Raw genomic sequence first — 25624 nt, forward strand, 5'->3', positions numbered from 1 at the left:
TTATCGTCTACCTTCTGAATCTATAACCCTAAAATATTGATTGGTTAAAAGGTAGTGGATAAAGATTAAGACAGCACAACAACAGATTACCCTAATCAAATAAAAAGAGTATTAACAGAGCTGAAGAAAGTCCTAGGGATGTTGATTTGAAATATAGATGTCTTAACCAAAGTGCTATGTCTCATTTTTTGAATGCGTTTCTGAATGCATTTAAATAAATTACCAAATATAAAGAAAGCAGGGGGAAAAAGGAAAGAAAGAAAGAAAAAGAAAAAACCTCCATATTTCAGTCAGTAAATTTCTGTTTATAATAAAATTGTTTTATTTATTTCAGTAAATAGTTGGAACTTTTAAAGACATTTTCTCTGGATAGTGAAAAGCTGTAGACAGGGTTTTCAGCTCAGAGAACTCTGTAGGCACAGTGTGATTTTAAACCTGTGACTGCATGTGTACATCAACATGAGTACTTGTGTAGTAAAGGAATGTCTCTGTCCCAGATTGTTGAAGTTTCAGAGGCACAAAAAGAAAATGGGCTGGATAATTATTAGTTTTTATCAGTGGTGGGCAATACTGGTAAATTTCTCACTCCCATGTAAACAGTGGGCCACTGAACAATATCATTTCAAGTTCCTATCCTTCCCTACCAACGAATTTTGTTTTAAAAGAGAAGGTGTGGGAGATGTTTTTGAATTATAACTAATTTGTATGGCAGCCTTTTGTTTTTGTTTTAAATTGCACCTGATTTTTAAGTCACGGCGTAAATGAGGTTTTAAAAGTTTTTAACAGCGATGTAGATAGATTTGGAATTAAAATTGAGAACTGAAATGTTGTGTTGCTCCACTTTAAAAATAAGTTCCCTTCTCATTTGCAATTAAAATGTCTAGAATTTGCATAAAACGTGTGAAATTAGAGATAATTGAAATACAGTAGCTATAAATATGTCTACTCCATTTGAAAAATAAATAAAATGTCCACTAAAAGGGTGCGAAACCCATACCCCCTTCTTTTGTTTCTCACATTTGGATCTCTGGCATTTTTCACACTCTTATAGCTAATTTTTATTGCAAAACAATATGTTACATTTGTAGCAGTTGTGGGAATGCAGAATAGCCCCTGGCAGCTCTGTAAAAAACGGAACGCTGGGAACAGGTTTAGGAGAATACAGCTTTCAATTTCATCCACAGCATTGATGTCGAGGAATCTTATTAAGTGTGATCTAAGAAAAAAAAAAAAAAAAAAAGGGAGATAAAAAGAAGAAAGCAAATGTTACTTAAGGTGCATCCGTTCTTGGCTGTTTCCTGTGTTTCTGTGTTGCAAGGAGCTGTCACGATGCTGTGTCCCAGCCGGGCGGTGCTGGAGGGGCCCCTTCTGCCCAGGGCCAGGCCATCCCATCTCGTCTTCTGATCCCTGCTGGCCTGGCGCCTGATCTCCAGCTTCATTGGCAGCTCCTTGTTGTTTTGGCTGCGGACCAAAATGCTACTGCTGTGCAACCAAGTTGGCAAAAGAGCTGTATCTTTCGCAGATAATGGAGCTGGAAAGACAGACCTCTACCATATTGTCAAATTATACCCTATTAGCGCGTGCACTTGTGAATGGCGGCCGCTAGAGCTGAGCTACATCGTTATTTCTCTAACTCCAGCCTTGGAGCTTGGAGAAATATTGTTCAAATAACACCATATGCATCTTTTTCAGTGAAATTGCACTGTGGCATCCTCTTGTTTTTGGTACTGCGTGGCATTTCTGTTGTTGGAGAACATCAATCGGCTTCAAAGGAGCTGCTCTGGTGTCAAAATGGGCAGCTATTAGCTACTCTGCATCCCATGCAAACACCCAGGATGTAATTCACAAACTGGGAACACCTGGGTGAAGGTTACTGTGATGATCCATCAGTGCTTCCCATCCTGGAGTTTTATTTTTTGATACCTCATTCCCTGAGAACTTCCTAGCAGTAGGAAATACACCAAACCAAAAGGATTTCTGTGCGAATCTGACCCTAAGAGTAACGGAAATCCACCAGGTTGTTCATCATCCAAGCTCCCTTGCTGGTATTCTGCTGCAGTAGGTGGATGGGAAATATGGTACCCGCCCTGGGGAATGGAATTGTTCCTCAGCCAGCACCTAATGTCCCATAGTGTATTTTTATAAATCTCTGTACTTCTTACCAGAGATACTGATGCCTAGCAGAGCCAGTAGGTGCCTCACTTCAAATTTCATGTTTCCTGATTTGGGGATCTGGAGTCATAGGGAGGAGGCAGATTTCCAGGGTACATTTGAGGAGCGCTGAAATATTATTGCATTAAAACTGAAAAGGGGGATATAAAGTGCTGTGTGGAGTGGTGTATAGTATGTATAGTACAGAGTGAGATTGATCCCAGAAAAGTCACAGCGAGGTTGCGTCTCATCCAGGCCTTGCCACTATGGAGTCATTCTTCAGAGACAGCCCGAGCGGCAGAGGAACCACAGCCTTACCTGCAAGGTGCCTTTTCATGCGTGCTTTTTTCTCTCCTTTTAAGTTGTCCTCAAGGAAAAATAAGAGCAAAAAGTCCCCGTGCTGCTCACTGCACATCTACAGCACTTCATAAATAATAGTAGCTGTTTTAAAAGCAGGGGACAGGCAGAGGGTTATAATGGATGAAAGCTAGTTAGAGAGTTAGACAGAGAAATGCTTAAAAGAGAAGCAACAAAGATAATCCAGCATTTATTTCCGGGGTATTCACCGGGTTCTCCTTTTCTGTCTTTACGATCTGTGATGGGCCGTGCAGGAACCCGGCCAGCAGAGCTGCAGACCCCAGGTGTCCCCTCAGCTGTGCCCACCCCTTCTGAGTCTCACTGCGGCTCCTTGTGCCCTGTGCAGGGTGGCACTGAGCGGCCACTTGCAGAGCCTCCTCCTGGCACAGGCTCTGCGCTTGCTGAGTGAGTGACATGTGCAAAATTGATCATTTCAAGAGCCTTTTGTACGACACAAAACTTCAAGCAGAGAACCCAAGGCATTTCCTTTCATCAACCTGGTTCTAATTTGATCAAAGCTCTAAAAAATTCAACCCGCCTTATTTCCTGTCCAGTTCTTTTACACTTTACAGCACATTATATATCAATCTCATAGCCCTGAATTTTAAGAAGCAACCGGTTATATAATTGGATCAACAGTTGCCAATCACTCCAGCACAGCACTGCATTATTACTAAGCAGACTATAATTTTGAAGCTCTTTTTTATTATGCGTATGACTATATTATCACTGTATACATATTAGGACAGCTGAATGAGCCCCTTAAGGAAAATAAGGGTTCAAATAACATTGACAGGGCTGATAGACTAGCGGAGCTGAGGATTCACCCCTGTTATAACCGTATTGCCTTATGGCACATTTTCAGGAGAAAGAATAAGAACGGTAGCTGTGTGCTTCCTTATTAACCCTACCAGCAAATCAGAATACCACAACGGTGGCGGAGTTGGCCATCATTGTATGCTTAGGCAAATTAAAACTCAGACCTTCTTTCTGGTCGCAAATTTAATGGTTCGCATAAGAATTCTGCATTATCTGGGACTTGAAATCCTGTTCCTTTTCTCTCCAAACTCCCTCCCTATAGACACACATGCTCACAAAAGTTGAAAACAAAGCCATTCTGGCTTCTGCTTGTGCAGTGTACCGTCCTGCTTCATTGTGCACTTGCTGTTTGCATCTGATGAAAGCCAGCACTGTGTCATTTCAGTAGTTCATACAATTACATGGGATTGCTAAATATGTTCAGTCAATAATATTTTTCCTCCCCTAAGCTTGAGATGTTAGCGTTCTTTGAAAAGACCTTGAATCTTGTCTCAGTAGTATCTCCATAAATAAAACTGAGTGACAGCCTTTTAGAAAACTCCATGTTTTATACCATTAATTCACAGATAAGCATTGTTAGTCAAATAAGCATTTAATTCCCAATAGCCTGAATATTTCAATACCTTGTAGCAAACAAATAAATCGAATGTACACAATGGCATACAAATTATGGAAAATATTCCTTAGGGTTGACATATGAACTCATAACCTCTTAGGTAAAGGTGAATGACTATTAATGCAGATTTCATTATTGTAAAAATATCTCTTCCTATTTTTTTTTTTCTTTTCATAAGCAATTCATTTGTATGCATTAGCTTGAATGAATTAATTCTGCAAGTCATAACTTTGGCAATAATAATATTACGAAGAGAACAATTCGATTTATTCTATTTTTTGCCTAAAATCAGGCATTTAACACTACATACCCATTTCTGTTTTTTTTAATCTTTAATGTTTTTCTCTGTGCTTCTGTCACACATTTATATGTGTTTTTGTGCACATATACTTCACAGACGTAAGTATGTTCACAATACAGACATTAAAAATATTAATTTGTTTCAAATCTGTGTAAGCAGAGACAGGCACATACGTGTGTGCAAACAGGACATGTCTCCTCAGCAATCTGATCCTGTGCCCTGCAGGACTTTACCAGGAAAAACTCGAGAGCAAAATGCAGCAAAATACAACTCATTAAAATGATGAGTTAAAATTAAAATTGCCTGTTAACTTTCAAAGTGATACAATTTAGAAATCTGTGGGGTTTTTTTTTCAGATTTCTTTCTTTTTTTTTTTTTTTTTTTTTTTTTTGGGTGGGCAGTATGCCTTTCTTGTTTTATTTATTTAAATCTCAATCTGGAATAAGAGCATGCCCCCCCCTACTAGTGAGCGTGGTACGCAAGCTGATAAAACAATGTGAGTTGACTTATCATTTTTTAAGCTTATTGTACAGTACTGTATTTTTTCTTCAGCAGTTCTGCCTGTGTTTTTAAGTAATGTGATAAAATTTCACCATCTTCCTGTATAAAAATGATGATTGCATGAGGAGCGTGGTCATTTTCAGCTGCTTGTTGCATTCTCTTTTAAAAAAACAACACGCAAAACAAGCCCATGGGCAATTGAATAGCAAGTGCATATATAACCATGTGTGTGCAAGCAGAACAAAATATATGCCTTGTGCTGTATATTTAGCAATTGTGTAATCCACAGAAACGTGCCCTATGTCCTCTTCCTCTCCACACTGCCTATCGCCAGGCTAATAGAATTGAAATTCCCACTTTCAGCCTTAATATGGTTCAGCACGGATACTTATTTCTCTGATAGTTTCCCATGCATCTTCACAGTGAAGTTGCAAGAAATCACTGTAGCACAGTGTGTAAAGCAGATGTTATCCCATTAATTAGCTCTGGACCTGAGCAGGCTCAAGACTTTCCCATTTTCAGGCCGATAGGAATTGGTCCCAGTGAGCGTGCTCCATATCCACATTTAGTATCATCTCATAAACAGTGCTGGAAACACAGCAGGCCCTTGATGAAGATACACTAGCTTATTTCTAATTTAAAGTTATGTTGCTTAACCTTAATGTAATTGGTCACTGGTGACCAACTGTTTGTATAGTGAGTTGATGACCAAAGAGATGTAATAAATTATAAAATGTACAGTTTAAATAGAAGGAATGATGGTTCTGTTAAAAGCCTTGCATGTAATAATGGTAAAATAATTGCACCTCGAACAGAAGAGTCTTGGATCTGATAAAGCTAACAAAGTCTTTTAGATGAAGGTGTTTTCAAATGGCTTTAAAGCACGCACATAAAATGCTTCCTTTTCTCAGTGCGGTGTCTTACATTGGTTGAATAGTCAGCTTTCAAAGCTCAGCCTAATATTGATTAAAAATAAATTGGTAAAGCGAGATATTTTCTTTTTGAGGGGCTGTTTGGATTAAAGTAATTAACCAATTTCTGTGGCTAACAAGAAACAAAAGAAATTTGCACAAATAATTATATTCTGTACGTCAATTCAAAGCCACTGCTAGACATGCTTTAGAAAAGGGTTGATTAGCTGGTAGAATAACCAGGATAATAATCAACTAGAAAGAAGTAATTGACACAACTTTAACGTTTAATAATGAATAGCAAATGCCAGGGGCAAAATAAAGAAAATTTGCCTTCTGAGAACCGGTCCATACCCAAGGTTTCTTGGGCCAAATACAGCGGGTTCCTTGAGACTCCTGAGCTGTGGCTGTGGTCCTGTAGAAAGTAACAGGTGCAGTTAGATTTAAAGCCCGCAATTGCACGCATTAAATCTAGTAGTTTCTATACGCTGCAATTTAAATTCAAGCCTTTTCCCTGCTGAAGACTTAAAGATTGATTTTAGAAATGCAGAAATGTAATGAACACCTACTCTTCTACGTCTGTTTTTCGTTTTCCAAACCACACCGTATTAACAGACTGTTCATTAAATCAAGAAGAGTGAGGAATAAGTGTATGAATTGCCAGTCTCCGAAGCGATAATTTTTCTCTCTAAATATTTGCATTTAAAATTTGGGCTACCTCCAAATGTCCTAACTTCACAATATAGAAAACGAGTTTATTTTTCTTAATTCTCATATTTCATTTCTTACAAGGAACCTTCCAATAATTTAAACTATTTACAATGCCTCAAAGATCATTATTTCCCCATGAATCCTCAGAGAAATATTGGAGCCACTCTCTTTACTGCTGACATTAGATTTACCTTTGAAGACTGGTTTACAAAATGGAGACATTAGGATGTGAAAGTCATTATTTTTTTACACTGCTCGGAATGCTAAGTTTTTGTGTTTGCTGTATTAGAGTAAGCATTGCTATAGCTACTCAGTTTGTTATGGAAACTTGAAAAGCAGATGCATTAAGGTATTTTGTTTTTAAAAACACACTGTTCTTTATAAGAAAAAATATAAATACTGTCTGGGGGCTTGTCACCAACGTATATTTAAAAACAGCTCTCCCTCTCCCAAACCAATGAATAAAAATGCATTTTGATATTCTAAGTGTTAGAAGAGAATTGCTCAACCAATGGGAAATCAGGTGGGGTAACACATCCTGATTCTTGTAATTGAGGCTATAAAGAAAGATGAGAGCGATGTGCACTGTTTGTGTCACACTAGTTGTGATCTGTGAAAATAACTTCAGAACAGCCTTTCTTAATATTAAAATGACACTGTTGCTGTTCGACTAAAAATCAATACAGCTCACAATTTTAATAAGGAACATGAATCTGAAAAAGTGTTTAGTATCAGGCAATATAAACACACCCTAATGAGATACTATAAAATCCATCGCATTAAAGGCTGGTTCCTACAAGGTATATTAGCTAAAAATGTTCAATATATTAGGTCATTGTACAACACTACACATAATAAAGCAGGTCTGTCAAGGCAAGATGCATGTTTTGCCCCTTAAAACTGTAATGTTTTGCACATTTTGTAAGGTTCTTTGAATACATGAATAAGATAAGTTATTCCCATCTCTTTCTTAAGCAATCTCAGAAATGGCTGTGACCTGAAATTGGAAATCTTGTAAACACCCATCCGAAGAAAATGTGTGCAGTTCTGTCTTAAAGAGATGGTACATGTTTAATTATCCCAACTTCTTCTAGGAGAATACTATTAACATACACATTAGCATCGTCCCATTGGTTCCTCCTGCTGCTCCACCTTAGGGGCAGCAATAGGAGCTAATCTTATTGCTCCCATGCGCATAATAATGAAATTTTGTCTTGTCTCTGAGGCGGTGTTCTTTGGTCTAAAGTACACCAGGAAACACTTCTTTTTTTAGAAAATTCCTGACCGACTCATCTAAAAAGATTTTTAAAATTAAAATTCTTCCTATGTGAATACCAGAGCCTGCAGAATACATTGCTTTGACTTGAGAATCAAAATTAAGCAATTGTGCAAATAAATTGCTCTGTATTCACGTCTAGAATACAGTACACTGTAGCTATGGGTGTATTCAGCTCTTTGAAAAATGGGAAGCAGTGGATTTTATGGTGTGTTTTTTTCTTTTTTCCTCGCAGTGTCCATATAAGCTATTCTTAAAGAATAACATAAGAGCAAACAAAAAGATATGGTTTTAATATAAAATACCTCTGCCTTTTTCTTGCAGTCTTCTACAGACTATAATGGGGAAAGGGGAAAAAAAAAGAAAAAAAACAGGCAAAAAATATATGTGGATTCAAGGCTACTGAATTAAGGGAGGTTGTACCAACATTTCCCCCACTGTACATTATTTGTATTCAAGGTTTTTGAAATGACATTGTAATCTGATGATGCACCAGCCTATTATATTGTCTAGCAGGACAAATATCCTTGCGTTTTCTCTGTAGAACTAACACAATTTTTCCATGTCAGAGGTGCATAATATCCTGGCGGTCATAAGGAATGATGCTATTAATCCTCTTGGGCAATCTCCAGGTCTGATTATTAGGGAAATAAATTTGCATGCTGCATATGAGCTAGGTGAATCACTGAGAGCACAAATTATATTTCCTGACAGCAAGTTAGAGAATGGAGCCACATCGCTTTTTTATCTTTTTTTTTTTTTTTTTTACCTCTGAAAGCTATAGAATTTCAATTCATTACATGAGATTGGTTAGAATTCAAGTCTCTTTTTAAGTTGATATTAAGTTGAGTCTGTTATCTCTGTGAAGGCTAGTAGGTTCCCCTGAGTATCCACCTAATCACTACTTAAAAAAATCGAAACGTATAGTTAGTGTCATGATTTAGGTACCAGAGCTACTTTATTTATCAGTGTGGAGTGAGATAATTTCAATTTGAGGCTCTGTAGCCCTCATGAATTTAACTGTCTTGAAAGCTTTTTTTCCTCTCTCTCTCTCTTTCTCTCTGCCTCTTTCTCCCCCCCTTTCAGTGTGCATATTGTAATAATGGTTATTCTGGGCACCTGTTTCCCTGTTCTGCATGCATTTCTCAGACTGCTTTATTTATCATATTAATCATATATTTCATTGTATGTGTTGAAGATTTTGGGGTGAAACGCTGTTTGGATTTCAGTTAAGAAATTTGGCTTATTCTCTGTGCTAGCCATAGCACCAGGCATTTCTGCTGTTCGTATCGGTGATGAATGTATTTTTATTATTTTTACCATTTGGCATCTGAGCAACCTTTTTGCATTATTAAATCTGAACAGGGAGAATGATTGCAAGTGAGGGGAGAATAAATGGCTCTATGTCCTGGTGTATTAATTAAGCAGACATTTATTACAATCAGAGTTTTATAGATGTTGTAAAAAGGTGGTGTTTTTTTTTTTCTCCTTTGATATACATCCATGTATGGTAACTTTTCTGAGCAGGGTTGGAAATGTCCAGGTTTCGTAGATTTCTCCCTGATGACTGCTGCTGCACCGGGGCTGCATGTGCCAATCCCAGCTGGGCAGGGAGCTGGATCCATAGTGGAGCTGGATGAAGAGTGCCTCCTGTAGAGGTGGGGGACCTGCAACACATGTGGGTTGGGCACAGCCTGCAGTGGGGGTCTGACGTGTCTCTCACCGCTCACTGGGGCTGAAGGCATAGAAAACCTCAGCACCGATCTGAACTGTAGGTGTGACTGAAACAAGAGACAGGTAATGTATCTGATAAACCCAAACCCGAAGCGTTCTTAATCATTTACTTATTCATGAGCTACAAGAAACAACGCTAAAAGGAAAGGGATATATCTCTGAGTCACGACTTCGCTTGTTGCCAAATATATGGTGAAGGAAGCACTTTTAATCATCTTAAATGAAATCTATTTGGGATTTGCCTATTCTCTCATCCGCTGGGTTTCGTTTTGTTTCCTGAGCGTGGTTGGTGCCATTTCTTTCCAGAACAAAGGTCTTTTTGTTTATTTTCTTTTTGTTTGCTTTATTAATTTCTTCTCAGAGCATGGGTTGTGCTTATTTCCAGACAGGAAGTGTTTCCCACATTTAGGAAAAGGAAATAGCCTTTGGAGAAAATTCAAAGAAAGTCCACTGGGGAGTGACTTGCCTGTTCAGAGTGTTATTTCCTATTCCTGAATAGAAACATCAGACTTATTTTTGGCATCACATAGCAGCGCTGCTATAAACACTAACCTCTTTAATTCCCATCTCGCAGTGGACATTTATATGCTGAACAGAGGTTGTTTGTTGCCCTCCTAAAGTGGGAATGGGCGGTAAAAAAGGAAAGTTTTAACAGAACAGCGCAGTGGCCTCTGTCCTGTTGTCTGTGACCTAGCCAGGAGCACACTGATACCCCTGAGCCACAGATATGAAAATGAGGAGCCATTTCAATGTGATTTTAAGATCTAACTTCTTGGCAATGGCCAGCTCTTGTCACAGGGAGATGCAAAAGAGGCTGGCAGGAAAATGATGGGTACTTTAATGGACACTTCCTTGGGGTGAGGGAGAGGTAGCAGGCCAGAGCGTAAGGCCATTTCAGCCTTTATAAATTGCAACAAATACCTAAGATCAGCTGGTGTTATCACAGGGAGAATGGAGTGTAACCATGTCTAGCCTGGCTGCCTCTCTGCAGCAGTAAATCCAAACGTCTGGGTAACAACTGGCGGAAAGGGCAGGGCACTTAGAGTTGTAAATGAGCCAAAGGATGGCAGCTAGTAAAGCTTTTATTTCAAACTTGGTCTTCTACTGCCCCTCATCATCACACGGTGAAAATACTCTCCTGAAAATAGGAGAAATGAGTTTTGAACTTGAACGGACGGACAAAAAATACAATCGAAAAGATTAAAATGGGTAGTTTCTCTGAAGAAAAAAAAAAAAGAAAAAAAGTGGATCTCATCAGTTGCTCCTTTGGATTTCTCGTTGTCTCTTAATGCCTATAGCCTGTAGGAATACAGACTGCATCTTAAACCTCGTGCCTAGCAAATCTCTGCAAGCACACAAGGGAAACCTGCTTACATCAGTTCTGCCTGTGCTGCCACACAGCCCTATGTGCCAGCACACCAGGACTCAGCAGACCAATTTCTGCTGATGCCATGTCTGGAATGCCAAAAAATTTTTCCAACCTTTATTATGGAGAATTTTTCCTAAATGTTCTAAAGCTTGATATGAAGGTGTGTGACAAAAAGCATGGATGGTGCATCTCAGGGAGACTGCTGCTCAGCTCTTCGGAACACAACCTTTAGAACTCCATCTAGAAGGTGGTTTCTTTGGTTGAGAAAAATTGCAATATCTGAACTTTTGTTTATTCTACTGAAGTTTCAATTGTCAGACTGCAGTTCATAAAACTGTGGTTCTAGTAGGGTGAAAAAAAAAGCGAAAGTTGTCTGAAAACAAGGAATAATAAGGCATAGTTTCTACTCTGTCTTTGTGATTAGCTTGAGCAGGTGAGGCTCAAGCATTGGCCATCCCATCAAGGGATGCCCAGCGAAGTCGTAGAGTCCCATTCCTGGAGGTGTTAAGAACTATGGAGATGCAACTCTGAGGGCTGTGGTTAGTGGCATGGTGGGGGTGGGGTTGGGCTGTTAGACTAGATGATCCTAGAGGTCTTTTCCAACCTTACTATTTTAATGATTCTGTTATTCTAAGGTTGTGTGTGGTGAGAACAGCCAGTTCTGGCTGCCAGTTGTGGGATGTGAGCTGGGACGGCTGATGCATGCTGCTCAGCACTGCAGCAACAGAGCTTGTGGGTGTGCCCAGAAAAGGCAAGAGGTAAAAGGTAAAAGATTTTTTTAAAAGTCCCAAACCATCTCCAAGCAAATGACCCAAATCCTCAACCTGGAATATAATCCTGGGGTTAGATGTGACAGAGGCATGCTGCGTCCGCATCGCTGCCCTCAGTCCTGTGTGGCTGAGGGCTTTGGCTTATGTTCTGGGCGACCACTGAGTGCCATCAGCTTCTGTTCAGTGACCTGTCAGAGCAAAGAAGGAATTTTGCATGGCCTGAAAAACTGACAGAACAATTCACCTTTCAGGGAAATGTAATATTTTCTGATAAGGAGCTTATGTTACTTTTCCTAGCAAATAGCCTGAAAGCATATCTGTCTGTGGCATTTCTGGATGTGATAAGTTGAAGGAAACATCCTTGACCATGACTTAACAAAACAGGCCATTTGTTTCATGGGGTAGCTGTTTTGAGAAATGTAAATAAATGGCAACTTAAGGATGATATAACTATAAATAAACAATCACAGAGACAGCCCAGAGTTGCATTGTTTCAGAAAACACAAGGCACTATTTGTGGAGCTGTAAGCAGAGGAGTACCTATATTATTGTTCTTGGAATCAAATCAGAAAGGCAGAAAGCTGAAGGTATGGGAAAGGTTAGCCTGAATTTTAGAATGTCTTTGGGTTGTTGCTGGGGGGCTACCGGTGCTGTTGTCCCCAGCAGCACATCCCTCTTTGAGGGAGGCGGATGAGTTAAGTGGTGTTATTGGCAGCAGATTACAGTCTGGTTGAAAATGACCGTGGTCTTATTAACAACCTGGGTCATTATTAGAGCAATATTTCTGCAATCTTACCTTTATTGTATGTGATTCTCTCAAGGAAACACGCTCGGCTCATCTAAAACCATGTAATGAACTGCATCACACACCCTTCCACTTGAAAATGCCTTTCCCCCCACTGTTTTACTGGTATTCCTAAACTATTACACCGCATTTAAAAATGAATTGTGTGCGATGACATTAGAGAAGGGGTTAGGCTTTCTGAGCTGCTACCAGTGACATATGACTGTGGTGACAGTCAGTCAGCAGTATTCAAACTGAATTAATCTGAAAAAGCAGCAGACTTCAATGCGGAGTTTAGGAGGAGGCTGAGCAGTTACATATTTACAAAAGGGATGTCACTGAACCATCTTTCTACCCAGGGACAGCCTATGGCTACTTAATACTTTTAAACCAGTAGTGGAAGGATTAAATACACCTGAAGTCAGGTCTTTGAGGCCATTTCCCTCTTGTGCTTTCTTTTCCTTACTTGAGCTGCACCTCAGCAGATATTTTTTTTTGAAGGGTTGTGAGAAAGGGTGGAAATTCTGATACCTTTTATTAGAATTGTACAGAAGTAGGAGAATCCTCACAGAGTCGCGGACTCCTTTCTCTGTTGCCTTTGAAAAGTTAACACATGTGAGGCTATGCATGAAGCAGACACTGCAGCGGAGGAGGAGGGATGTGGCAATAAAGGTGAGAGCGATACCTTAATTTAACAAATATGCAGTGCTAATTATGTAAACAAGTGAGAACTCTAAAATCTTCTCATGGTGTGTGTCACACGATTGAACTATTTTATGGCCTAATTCGAGATTTTACAGAGATGATGTTATTCTATATTGGCTAGTTGACAAGCACAGGCCGGGGCTGTCTATCAAACAAAACTGTTGTGCCAGCTTGTATCTTGGCGATGAGCACAAAAAAAAGACCAGTCAGATTCTTGTTTACATATTAATCGTTGAATCAGATTTCATTCTGTGCTGCAGGTATTTCCTTAACCAGGTTGTTTTAAAAGGGGAAAAATGTGCATGTACTTGTGTGAGCTATATTTTAAACAGAAAGAACTTTAGAGGAAGTTTCAGATTGGATTTTACAAATGAACCCGGAAGATCCAGTTCCCATTCAGCTTTTCTATCATTGTAAAACATTTTTCTCCTTTTTTGCTCACAGAGGCTGGGGCTTGTGCATTTTGAAAAGTGTCAGGAGAAGGGCCAGGTAGAGATCTACATGTACATTTTTGTTAACATGATGTTATCATCTACTAAACAGAACTAGAATGGTAAGCAAATCAGAAATGTTGGTCAGATTTGGTGGCACAGTTGAATGCACTGCTTCCACCTCTCGGCAGGACAGTCAACAATTGGTATCAATTTGCTCAGACACTCAGTTTACGGCCTCTCCTCAAGAATTCTCACTGTCCCTCTCCTCCCCTGCCACCACATCAGACAGCACTGTTCTTGAAACCAAAACTTGAAATGTTGGCCTCAGGGAAGGCAGTGAAATGGCAGCTTTGGGATGAGCAAAGGACTGTCCTTCATGATGTGCCTGGTGGGACAGGACAGTCAGTCTGGGTAGCCCCAGATCCTACCTCTGGGAATGCTCAGGACCAAATTGCTCAAGGGAAGATGGAGATGTTCTGTACTGCCCAAAGAGGATGTCTCTCTGTAGCCTCCAGTAGCCCGTGGTTCATTTCTGTCACAAATAATTAGGGTTTTCATCCTTTCTAAGATATTTATCTTAATCCTAGCTTGGATGTTCTCATTATTCTCATAAGCATCTAAATTAAACTATTTTATATCATATTAAGTCCTTAGCCAGAAGGGTATCATGTGGCAATCAGTTCCATAGGCTAATTATGAACTGAATAAAATAGGATTTTCTTTGTTGGTTTTTAAATATGTTGTTTTTCCATGTTGTTGCATTAGGACGAGAGGAAACCACGAACAAGCTGTTGATCTTCTCTGTAAGTTTCATTAGCTTTCTCATGTCTCCTCCTTTATTTCTCTTCAGTAAAGTAGTCAGCCTGTCTTCACAGACTTTCAGCCACTAATCATTTTTGTTGCCCCTTTCTATTTCAGCTTTATGGGTTTTTTAGATGAGTTGAATGTAGCTTAGTACAGCATTTCAGACAGGATACAATATCCAGTTATTCAGTGACGTAGCATTTGAGCATTAATTTCCGTCTCGTTCTTTATACAGTCCAACAGCCTATTTACTTTTTCTGACCACTGCTTCCAGTTGTTTTGCTTTTTCATTGAGCTGTCCAAAATGGCACGTTTTCTCCTCCTTCTCTTTCTCCCGAGTGGCTAGTTAATTTACAACCAAGCGTTGTGCATGAGTATTGAAAATTATTCACTCAAATGTGCATTACCTTGCATTTATGAACAGTGAATTTCATCTGTCTTCATGCTGCGCATCTGTCTAGTTTTTCTAATCTTTTGTAATCATAAGTAACCTAAATATTTTTGCGCCCTGTGCAAATTTTGTCTCCTTCCCCTCTCTTTTGCAGAATGCTAATGAATATATTAAATAACACCAGTCCTAATACTGACTACTGAAGCACTTCATGGTGAGCCTTTAAGCAAGCTAGCAATCAACAATTTATTTCTACCCTTTTGTTTCTGTCTTTGGCTGTCTTTGTTTAACACGCAGATTTATTTTCAAAGCATTGCTATTTCCAAGTGTTCTGATGAAAGCCCTCCCACAGAGTGCAGGGACAAATGCATGACTCTGACCCTACATGTCCAGTGACATCTAACACTGATGCTCTAAATACAGCGTTTGCAGGGCTGCTAAGGATACAAGCAGGTCAACTCCACTGCAGAGCAGTAGACTTGAATAGTCTCTGGAAATAGAGATGCAGGTTCTGGCAGATTTGACTCAGCCTATTCCATATCCAAAAAGAAAGGGAGAGGTGAGAGAGATTGATTTATGCAGCTTGCTGAAAAGAGACTTCTTTTTCTTTTTTTAAACCATGGCTGTAAAAACAAAACTGCTGCCCAGCCAGGGTAAGCAGCTATATGCCACAGGTCCCCTTGCAGTAAGACTGATGGTCTGCACTGAGTTCAAGGAGCAAAACAAATAACCGTGCTCCCAGCACCATGATTTGAATTTGCTTTCAGCCAGTTAGTTGGTCACCACCTTTCAAGGGACCGTTGACATGCCCGTGGTGCTGCCTGGAGCAAATTGCAACATCTTTGGTGCTGAAACATGCATTGTGTAGTGATTATTATTATCCTCATAACCTCTGTTTCATATTTGAATGTTGCTGGAACACGGGAAACAATGGTCATCCCTTGCTTTGTTTTTCTTGCTTGGCTTTAATGGCTGGGGTTTGATTTTGTCGACAGACAGCACTTCTTGTAACTTCTGTGGGCTTTAGTTTCTTCCAGAAATTGAAATTAATTCTCTTGTAGCTCTTTGTCAGACAGAGATGTGTTCACTTTCTGAATGGGAAATTGAGACATGGAGGTATTCTGGTAGCTCCCATGGAAGGCTGGAAACCCTCCTATTTATGTCCTGGAGGTGACCCACTCATCACAGCATTGGGGAAAAGATTCATGTACCTGGTGCGACAGGAGGGGCAGAGCAGGACAAGGACGTGGCAGCTTGCATTATTCCCCTGCTGCTGGCAAGGCAAGTCCCTTGCCACCAGCCCCTCTCTGTGCTCAGTTCCCCGCAGGGCTCCATTTCCTGCCCTCACTCCTTCCTGTGCTTGAGTGGTGGCCTCTACCTTAAAGCTGCTATTTTCAAATTTTAATAATGTTTTGCAACTCATTTCCTGTTTCTTAGCTGACAGCCTTTCTAAAAGTAGTCTCTGGCAGGTACTAATTTGGGTGATGACCACTTGATCTACATTTTTGGTAGGTAATTACTGAGTCAGAAGTGAGCAAATTTGATATCCCCTGACAGTCAGTAAGGCTGGCATATTTACTACCCACTCACTAAAGATTCACTGGTGGTGAAATGCCCTGAAGTTTGCACTCCTCTCACACATGAGAAAAACTTGTCTGTTAAGTTCCAGAAGTTACCACTTATGTTTATTTTGTCAGATTTACAGAATCCAAGATCTGCTGGCACTTTGAAAAGCAACTTTTTTTAAGGCCAAATACCTTGGTGTAGCGAAACTACCACTAGATCAAAACTGCAATTGCTTCTGAGGCTGGATAGCATCCTGCGTCCCATGACAAATCTGTTCCACAGACGTGTTGTTTTACAGTGATAACTGAATCTCAAAAATTTGGAGGTCTGATTTGCACAAATGCTGATAAGTTCACAAACCGATGCTGAGCTCCTACAGCCACCAGAGCCAGGTTCATTGGTATGCTCTGGCAGCTTTGCTTCACTCTAGTGATACAAAGCAGCTGTAAATCCGGTTGTGCTGGCCAGTTGAGCGGGCTTTATGCTGTCTAACGTTGCCAGAATAGCCAGAGTGTACCAGTGAGTCCTGCCCTCTGTACTGCTTGTGCAGTGAAATTGGGCTGGGTATCTCCTGAGAAAAGGGAGGCTGTTCTGAGATTATCAGCACAGCTTGCTTCCTTGCATTACTTTGGCACTAGTGTCTGCTTCCTGTAAGACCCTGTGCAAAAGCGAGCAAAAAGAAAACATAATGTGGGAAGAAATAGCCAGACTTCTTTTCAAATGTCAAAGAAATTCAGATTTATTTTGAGTTTTAGAAGAAATGTGGGAAAGGAATATTTGCCAGATTCTTGCCCTCCCCATCTGGCTTCTATGAACTACCTTTATATTCCCTCTTTCCCAGTAAGTTTTCCCAAATTGTGGAGATCAAGTCGCGACTGCAGATCCTCTGAGAAGTAGCTTAAGTAGATTGAGAATCTAAATGAAACTCAATCTTTGTTTCTGAAGCAAGAAGTAGCTGGCAGAGTGCCTCATTTTTTCCACTTTGCTTCCACGGTACCTAAAGATGTCAAAGCTATTATGAATGTGACAAAGCACATGAGCCAATACTTGCCCTAGAACCTCCAAAAATACCATTTCTCTCCATCTTAAAGCTTACTCCTCAGTGTGGGCTGAGGACTTTTCCTGACCACTTACTCTTCCAGCTGTACACCCTTTGGCTTGTGCATTGGTGTGTGTGCTCAGACCCCCTCAGCTGTGCCTGTGGCATCATCACCTTTATGACAGCACTGAGGATAGCATCCACAGTGCTTGGTAGTGGCTGTTCAGGTTTCTTGTGAGCAATATTGATTATATTCATTTAGTCTCTTAATGTGGTTTAAATACATAGGGTTGGTTGTCTGGTCCCTGTGCAGAAAGGACAGAAAACAGATCCCCTAGAATTCCATCAGAATTCATTAGGGTTTTGATGAATAGCAACTGCTAAGAAATTGTCTCCCAGGACTTGGAAATTAGTCAGTACCGAACCGTACAGATGTCAAATCACCTAAAGAGAAAACTGAGAAAAGCTGGATGAGAGAATCATCTGTTACTGAAATCTGGAGAATTGGTTTTTAAAGAAAAACAAAGAGAAAGAAGGAAAATACTCTCTGGTATTTCCAGACCCTGGGATTGGACATCCCGCTTTCTTGTGAAGAGCTTTCAGAGGGAGTATGTGCATATGAAATTAGCAGGGAGAATATTGATTGTAGTCACTGAATTTGATTTCATGGTTTGGATTGATTCAGTCTAAACACATTGAGTTTGAAGGATATTCAACCACTTATTTCTAAGTGGCATTTTATAAAAATATTACCCTATATTAACCCAGTGAACAGTATTGTAAGTGGCACAGTTTATGTTTATTACACTTATTGAACAGGTTCAATATTTCATATAAAATATATGGTGGCAATGGGAAAAAATTCTTGTAATTCTTCAAACCTGTATCAATCACTTCCTGCATTGAACATCCTGTCGATATGTGTGCTGTATCGAAAGTAAACTATGCACGAATCTATATAATTGACAATGTAATTATCTTTTTAATTGTGAAAACTACATATGTATCTTCTGTTTTCTAGTGAGAAAAAAAAAAAGAAAAAAAAAAAAAGCCATCAAAATATCTTCCTGCATGAAGAATGGCAGAGGCATGTCATTTGGAAAGCCTAGTTCTAATGAGCACCAGCGCAAGCAGTGCTGGTAGGCACCTGAACCTGTAGGACTGGGCTTCAAATCCACTTGGAGTTGCTGTAGGATCCTTATGGGGGACCCACATAAGAAGCAGGGCTGCTTGCTGGCACAGCTGCCCTCACCGTGATTTAAATACCTGTTGATTCTTGAATGTGTTGTGTCCATAAAGTGGATGCATTTTCCAAGTTAGGCAGCATACGCAAATCAAGAGCCTCAAGAAAATTAAAATAACTCTCTACAAAACAGACAATAAAAGCTAAGTATTATGTTTTTCTAAAACTGCTGTGGTTCATATTACCACAGCTTCGCAAATTTCAAATCCAAATCAAAATTTCTGTCATCAAAGACTTCAGCAGCTGTCTGATCTTTGTATTTTTTTTTAACTTCTTTATTTTCTTCTTTTTGTTCTTTTCTTTTTCCTTTTCTTTTTCTCTTTTTAAATCTATTTTACCCTATTACTCTGAAGCTTCTGTGAGATTTCCCCTAGATTTTTTTTTCACAGGCAGGAGCCACTGTTTATTTGCATTTTAACCTAAAATTGGATTTTGAACCCAAAATTCAAGATTAGATTCAAAACACTGATGTTTCCAATCACATAAATAATTGTCAAATGTAAAGCTGACCCAGAATTAATTTTGGATTTGGCCACCATCAAATTCCACAGGTTCTTATGTCTGCTCTAGATAGATCAGGAAAATGCTGTGGAAGCTACAGTTATTTATATGATCTTTCTTAAAGAAAGGAAATGAATGTGTAAGAGGAAGTAAAAAGAGAAAATAGAGTACAGAATTACAGAAATAAAAACCAAAAATCCAAACAAAAACCTGTGCACACTTTATGGACTGCAAGGCTTGTTCTGGCATTGCTGCCTGGGAGAAAGAAGGCAATGCAGGTCTAGTGAAAATCATCCATCAACAAAACCTCTGCTGAGCACATGCTTTTTGCAGTTGGTGTTAGCTGGAAGTTGGTGTTTTCTCACCACATTTTTGCACGCTTCAGCACCTCTTGGTTTAAATAAGGGAGGGGAACACTCAAATAATGTGGTATCTCTGATCCTGGCAGGAGAAGGAATTCCTCAAGACCTCACTCCTGAAAGTTTATCTGAAATAAACCCTGTTTGGAGGTTCAGTCAACCTGTCTCATTGTGCAGCTGTTGTTAATGTGATTAAATGACAATGAGTACATACATAAAAAAGCCAACTTCTCTTTCTTGTCTATAAATTTCTATGCAATACAAAGGGAGAGGGGATTGTTAAAATCCAAAGAAATATCAAGTATAGCTCTTCTGCCTTTATTTGGTACGAGAGCATTTACTTCCTCGAACAAACCAGTGTGGTGAAAAGGATTCTAAAACAATACTTCTGTATAACCAATCCTCAAAGCTGTACTGTGAAATTCCAGTTTTGTGTATTTAACCTCCCTGTTTTTATCTTCACTGGAATAATTCTAAAACGACTTCAGTTTTTCAACTCCAAAAATTCCAATTTCATTATTCTTTTTTTTTTTTTTTTTTTTTTTTCCTTCCCTCTTTTTCTTCTTTTACAGTTATCCAGCATTCAGGGAAGTATTTAAACATTCACTTGATTCCACCTAAGTCAATGAGGCTCCAACATGTGCTTAAGTGCCTACTGAATTAGGGCCTTGATTTGCATCATAAACACATCACCACTGCTCAGGAGCTGTTGCAAGACTCATCCTTAGAAGCCTGCACTGCAGTACTTCACACAAACTCAGTGGTTCTCCCCATGCCATGGGATGGGCTGTAAGGGCAGTCGGGCTCACAACCTGTGCTGGGTGCTACCCTAACAGCCTTCTGTGTGACATGGGCAGCATTCAGCTCTGGCACATGCACCATTGAGAGGTTCCAGGTGGGCAGAAACAGCACAGCACTTCTAGAGCTCTTCCAGCATTTAAACAGATCATGAGATTATGAAGGGTAATGACCAGGCTAGGTAACCTCTGGAAGTATGATCTACAAATATTTAACAAGGAAAAACTAATTATGCCACTCCTGTCACAGTGAGGGCAAGGCTTAGAAACAGTATAACCAATATGGGAATTTTAGCTGTAATGCAGCCTGTCAGCCTTTTAGCCAACCAAAAAGCTTCAGAAAGTCTATAAACAAAATTGACCCCCTATCTGCTCCATCTTGCTTGTTCCAGCAATTTTTACTGTCATCATCTTCTGTGTTAGCAGTTGTCTATCATGAGACCTTGTAAAAACAGTATTAAAGAAACATCTCTTCTACAACTGAATTTGTCTCCAAGTACAGAAGCTAGAAGCTGTCTATTCAAAGTCATAGGAATTTAGCTGAGCCTCGGTTAAATAAACACTGTGTTAGATCCTAAGCATGTCCTAGGAGGTTCTTGAGAACGCATGTTGTGCTAAGGCTAAAGAAACAAGACACACAGTTAGGATAAATACATGTAATGTTTTGCTGGCCTGGATTCATGTTCCATCTCTGCATGACTGCTAGCTTCTAGCTGTCACCGTGTTGGCTACATATTCATATCTATATTTAGATAGTAGACATTATATTTAAAGCTAATTGGCTCTCTCCAAAAGAGGACCCTGTTTGCAGTAACCTGGTGGTATTTGGGACCATGGTCTTGGATGCACAGAAGACAGAAGTTGGAACCCTTTCTGAGGCAAACTACTGACATCTGACTTCACCATATAGTGCAGGAAATTGTTTTCTTATGAGGTGCATATGTTTTAAAAGAAGCAACATGGCCATGTATTTTACATGGGTTATTAAATAACTATAAATTTAATGATTCAGATGTTTTGCATTATAACCTGGCATCTCGGGAGGCATGAAAATAGCACAGTAGGAAAATGTCATTGCATACTTCATAGGCAGAGCTGTTAACAAATGGAAATCCTTCTATAACTCTGTAAGAGATCCATCTTTAGTCCCCTGTCAGCCTCAACCTTCCACTGGTCTTCAGATGTGAATAAACTGTGACTAACATGAAATAGTAATAATGCTGTTACAAATGCCAGAAAATGGAAGGGAAGGGGAGGGAAGGGAAGGGAAGGGAAGGGAAGGGAAGGGAAGGGAAGGGAAGGGAAGGGAAGGGAAGGGAAGGGGAAAGGAAGGGGAAGGGGAGGGGGAGGGGGAGGGGAGGGGAGGGGAGGGGAGGGGAGGGGAGGGGAGGGGAGGGGAGGGGAGGGGAGGGGAGGGGAGAAGGGAAAAAAGAAAAATCACAGCAGTGTACGAGCATGGCAAGAACCCTACTTTGGCTCTCACTTCAGAGAATAGAGGAGAGAGTCCATCGCCATCACTTGATCTCTTGAAAAATAGAATCTTTCTAACCTGGTGAGTCTAAGCACAGACCATCAATATTTTTGTACATAAAGTGCTGGGTGGGTATTGCTCTCCTTGATTTGTTGTTTGTTAGACTAGTTTTGGTTGGTTACAGCATTATACATTGCAGTAACTTTATTTTATTGCTACTGTCACAACAAAGCAAAGCTGCTATTATGTTACAACAAACTAAAGCTACATTTCTACAACATCACATCTACCCAAACTACAGTGCTATAACGCCTAATTTACTGTTTATTCCAATCACATGGACATAGGAAACATAAAATAATAAAATAAAGGATTTCATTGGTTCATCCCAGCAGAAGTCCCTTCCAGTTTGGCTGTTTGTCATGCAGCAAGGCAGGCAAAATATATTGCCCCTAGTGTTTGTGTATGGTAGGGGCACAAATATGCAATCCGTGTATTATTGCAGCACTGTCAGGCCACTTTCTCAAATATCCTGTGAGTCCCTGGCCAGAAGAATGCATGTCTGTAAGTCTGCTACAGGCCTCTGCAGCTATGAGACATAAAGGCTACTGAAGTCCTACTGAAAAACATTGGGTGCCTCCAAGTGTAGGACCAAACTGCTGAGTCTCTAAGATGAGGACAGAAGTCAGGCCTGAGCTGAACCAAGTTCTCTGCCATTCCTTGTCAAAGCAGCAGGTGAGAGGTTTGTGTCTACCTCGTCTCATTTTCTTACTGTGAACCCCAGAGTGACAGAGCAAAGCACAGAGGCATGGATGCAGCTTGCTGCTCAGAACATGCCAGAAGGCTCATTAATGCTGACCGTTATTAGAATTAGGCTGCTTTGAATTAGACCCTCAGAAATCAAGCTTGAGGAACAGCCCTGCAGAAGGTGCTGAAGTGGAATGAAATGACTGCTGTGGTGACCTCTGGGGAGGACCCTTGACCCCCATCTCTTTTTTCTAGCTGCAATGCAGAGTCATTACAGCAGGAGGTGCTGAGCAGACTGGTGACTGGTGATGGTGAACCATGGTCTGGGGTGCTACTTTGCTGTACTCTTTCTTCACATTCCTGCAGCCTGGGTGGATATTGTCATTACTGCAGCACTTCAGAGACATCTGAAGGGGAGCTTGTAGGAAGTATGTAGTGTGTTTTTACGTGGTAAGATGATGGCCCGTGTCTGGAAAAGTTGCCAACGGGAGCTTGACAAATAATTTGTAGTTAATAACTTATTTTTTATTTTTCACTTTCCTTTTTTTTTTTGGCAAATAGCTTGCAGACTCATAAATTTGCTGTAAATAACTCCTAAGAGCAGAAAGCAGTACAGCATTTCTTGAAAAAACTCAGAATAGCAAAAGAATGTGACAAATTCAGTAGCTGAGCCATCAGGATACAGAGAGCAGGTATCAAGCTGTGCCATATGTACAGTCACGGTTGGCTTGGAAAGTCTCCTCTCATAAAACCAAATTGTTCCACTAGGAAGTGAAGCCAGAAGCTTTTTGCCTACAAAATTAAATTGTTCTCTTTTTCCCAAACCAATTGCATTTTTTTGTTGTTGTTTTGCTTAATGAAACACCAGGCAGAGTCTCATTTTTCTCCTCCAGCTCTTGTCTTTTCCCTCTTACTTCACCCCTCCCCTGCCCACCTTCCACCTCAAGGTGGATGGAAAATCTCACCATCTTTTTAGGTTCTTTATCTTTTCCTCTCTGAGACAGGGTCCTCTAACCCTTGCTGCTTTTCACCACTGCGAAATAAGGAGAAATGCAGGGGGTACCTGGAGGAATGGAGGACTTGAACTGCCTGGGCTGCTCAGCAGGTGACAGAGCTGAGCCCTGCAGGCTCTGCAGAAATAACTCCAACAAGCAAGAGATGAGATGCTTTATTTCCCTGCGATGGTGCATTTCATTTGACGCCTAAACTAAAAGGCATCTAAAGGAGATGGGCCTGCTTACTGTAAAAAAGGAAGTAAGAAGTCATCAGTACATAAAAACTGCCTTTGTCCTTATGAATCTGAAACTCAGCCTATGAAGCCTGTGGAGGAATCACAATTTAGCATTTTCTCCAATATCCTTCTTCTGGGCATTAGACTCTTCAGGAGTGTGGAAGAGAGCATTGATAGGATTTGGTCTTTACTCTGTCTTAATTCACTGATAGGATTCATCAGAAATAGTGAGGAATCCACTGCCTGCTACTGTAGAACTGTTTTGCTAATGGCTTCCCATCTCACACCAAGCCTTCCAAGGCTTCTTCTTGCAGTGCCTATCAGGTGCCCTTCAGCATGACTCCTGTCCAGCTACTGGGGGTACCAGTGTAAAAATAATGGCAAAAGATTCCTCTGTGATTTCCATACGGTTAGGCTGTTGGGTTGAACACAGTCAGTGATTTTGGTGTCTCATTCACGTACTGTCCCTCATTCTAAGAACATTTTCCTCAGCATGCACATTACTTTCTTTGAAGACTGCACACAAAGTGAATTTGTTTTAGGTGTATTCCTCCTATGTCACTGCACAGTGTTTTACACTTTACTTAAATTTCAGTCCTCAGTCTTTTGGCACCCAAGGATTCAGATCAGCCAGGAGAGGGGTGGCCTTAGAATTAGAGGCAAAATGCATGCCCAGTATTACTGGCAATACAATAGTTATTTCCTCTTCTTAGTACAAGGGAAGACTGGCAGCATCTCAAAGAGCAGTATGTCTTCATTCTGACATGCTGCAGACTGAACAGAGCAGCGTGCCTCCATGGTCCTGTGCCACTGCAGTTACAGGCGTTGGCTGGGCAGCTGAGTCCTGCTCTTGGTGTTGGAGATCAATGAGGAGCTGCTGCTACTGATGTGTCTTCCCTGGTTTCTGCAGACCCTCTGTGTCAGGACTGGTGTCAGACTGGGAGCACTGGAGAATATACTCAAGGGGGCAGCCATTCCCCATACAAACATGCCACTGGGGCATGGCTCCTGGCTTTGTGGCAGCAGGGCAGCAAGGGAAGGCTCCCATGGCTCCAAGTGAGAAATTGTTTTCTCTGTGGAAGTGACTTGGTTTGAGGAAAGGAGGAAGGAGAATAGGAGACACATGCAAAATAGTTGGGGCAAATGAAAGGCATAGATAATTTGTTGGGAATGAGGGTAGGTTTGATTTCAGCGTGTGAGGATACAGGCTTGTATGTATACACAAGAAAGCCTTTTCTACTTCCTGATATATTTAATAGCACCAATAACTGATGGCAAGTCAAACAGAAGCAGAACCCAATAATAAATGTTTTGAGCATAAGCAGCCTACTGTGAGGCAGTTCTGACATAACGATCTGTGCAATTAACCAAATTCTCTGTCTGCGAATATCTCCATAAATGAGCCCCAAGTCTAGTATTCAGATTTACCCTGCCCTTCACATGTGGTTAGTGAGATCAATTAATAGCAACCTCAAAGCATGCTGTATTGAGATCTTTCTATCTCTACGTGCCATGCAGAATATTCACTATGTCTTGTAGCAGATGTAGAAAAAAACGTAGAATTGTTCATAATTGCTAAAGGCCATCACGTAAAAATTGTGTGCGATACTGATGGGGTTGAAATATGGCCTTCACATGTTTTGGATGTATAAATGATAGCCACAAAGTCATTGTGATCTTCTGCAGTCATATAAGATCCTCTGAGATGCAAAGAAAGCACAGCACTGGTATAGAGCAGCTTGTGCACTTGTGTCTGTGCTTTGCCCCCTGATCAGCCTGGCAAACAGAAGAGCATTCTGCTGTCCATCTTTAGGCTTGGCAGGCTTCTTTTGTTACTGCCACAATAATATTGCTCTTCATACAGTGTTGGCTCATTTATGTTTTCAACATGCAAATCAAAGTAAAGCCATTTTCCTCTGCTTTCCTCAGAAAACTCTTTAACCTCTTGAATAATCAACACAAACGTATGAAGATAAAACATACGAGATGCTCACAGTACATCACTGCCACTTAGCAAGTGTCATGTATTTGTGAGA

General features: G+C 40.4%; 1 long non-coding RNA gene across 28 annotated transcripts in view; it reads left to right on the forward strand.

Annotated features, from left to right (window-relative positions):
- The window catches only part of LOC125688811 (uncharacterized), a 457848-nt gene that overhangs the window by 337209 nt on the left and 95015 nt on the right, over positions 1–25624 (forward strand). For 2 of the 28 annotated variants that reach the window (XR_007374885.1, XR_007374891.1), the window contains exon 4: positions 14205–14242. The exons of 25 other annotated variants lie outside the window; for them this stretch is intronic. This is a non-coding gene — a long non-coding RNA (uncharacterized LOC125688811). Of the gene's footprint in view, positions 1–14204; positions 14243–14795; positions 14849–25624 lie in introns of those variants that run through there. One more of the 28 variants, XR_007374903.1, reaches the window with a different exon arrangement.

Source organism: Lagopus muta, chromosome 2 (genome assembly GCF_023343835.1).
Source record: "Lagopus muta isolate bLagMut1 chromosome 2, bLagMut1 primary, whole genome shotgun sequence".
Classification (NCBI taxonomy): domain Eukaryota; kingdom Metazoa; phylum Chordata; class Aves; order Galliformes; family Phasianidae; genus Lagopus; species Lagopus muta.